Genomic DNA, 1,320 nt, shown 5'->3' with positions numbered 1-1,320 from the left:
ATGGAATGACCAGCATTCTCACCTGACTTGAATCCGATAGAGCATGTGTGGGACATGCTTGGCCGACGAGTTGCAGCCCGTCAACCACCTCCTACATGTGTACCGGAACTTCGGAGTGCATTGCTAGCTGAGTGGAGTGATCTTCCCCAAGATCAGGTCGATAATTTGATACTCAGCATGCCTAGGCGTTGTACGGACTGTATTTCATCGCATGGGAGACATACAATGTATTAACCATCATACCAACCATGTAATAGAAAGTTTTTGTAAAGGAGATATTTTTTACAATTGCTCCAGGGAACAAAAATCGTAGTTTTTATGAATGGTATCATACATACACCATCGTTTTTGTTCTTTATCTTTTGTTTAATAAATGGGCTTTATGAATAAGTAACGTTTGTTTTGTTTCTGAACCTTTATTCGCTGGCATTATCCTTAATTTATGGACATGAGTGTATTTCCTTCATTAATTTCAAATCCTCATAAATTGTGAATGTTCATTAATTTTCGAGCATTCTATTCATATTTTTCAGCATTTCTATTCATTCTGTAATGTGCATTTATGAGATGCCAACTTTCCCCAAAAATATTAAAATCATGCTCAGAGGTCCCAAAAAATGCCTGGATACTCGCTAATGCCACCGATGTCGTAAAGACACCCTTGAAATCAGTAGCGCAAACAAATGGATTCAAAACTGGACTGCACGTCGATTCGTACGACTCATTTCAAAATCTCCTGCGTCCCAACTTTGGGTCGCACCCCCACAGGTTAAGAACACCTGGCATGTACATAAGATCTCAGTTCATCGCCAAAAACTCCATCAGGAAAAGAGTTAAAACCACAAAAATATCCCAAGCCTTCCTGTTATTTAATACTCCTACGAAGCCAAAATAACTCGTTTCTATCGAATTTTCCTGAAAGGGAAAATATTTCGAGAATGCAAGCATTGCTCATCGTAATTTAATTGATTAATTAGAAATATAATGAAACGCTTAATCGAATGAACGCTGATTACTAATCATATTAAGTAAGCTATGCGTTGCGGGGAGACTTCCAAGTAAGCAATGGTTATTTCCTGTGATTCAATTATATCACCATCGAGAAAATTTGAGAGAGAAAAAAATTAGGTATAATTCTTAGAAAAATTCCCCGTTCGTGGAAATTTTTTGGTCATTTTATGTTGATATAAGCTGTTATTTACTTAATGGATACGCGCGCGCGCGCGTATGTATGTGTGTGTGTGTGAACATTATGAGACTGATAATGTTGTTGTGACCGTTTTTATCTTCTTTACGTTGGTTTTAATTTTATTTTATTTT

This window comes from Pholcus phalangioides, unplaced genomic scaffold (assembly GCF_987345545.1).
Source record: "Pholcus phalangioides strain wild (caught in Gottingen) unplaced genomic scaffold, Ppha-v1.0 ptg000042l_1, whole genome shotgun sequence".
NCBI lineage: Eukaryota > Metazoa > Arthropoda > Arachnida > Araneae > Pholcidae > Pholcus > Pholcus phalangioides.
Note: the sequence above shows the minus strand (reverse complement) of the source record.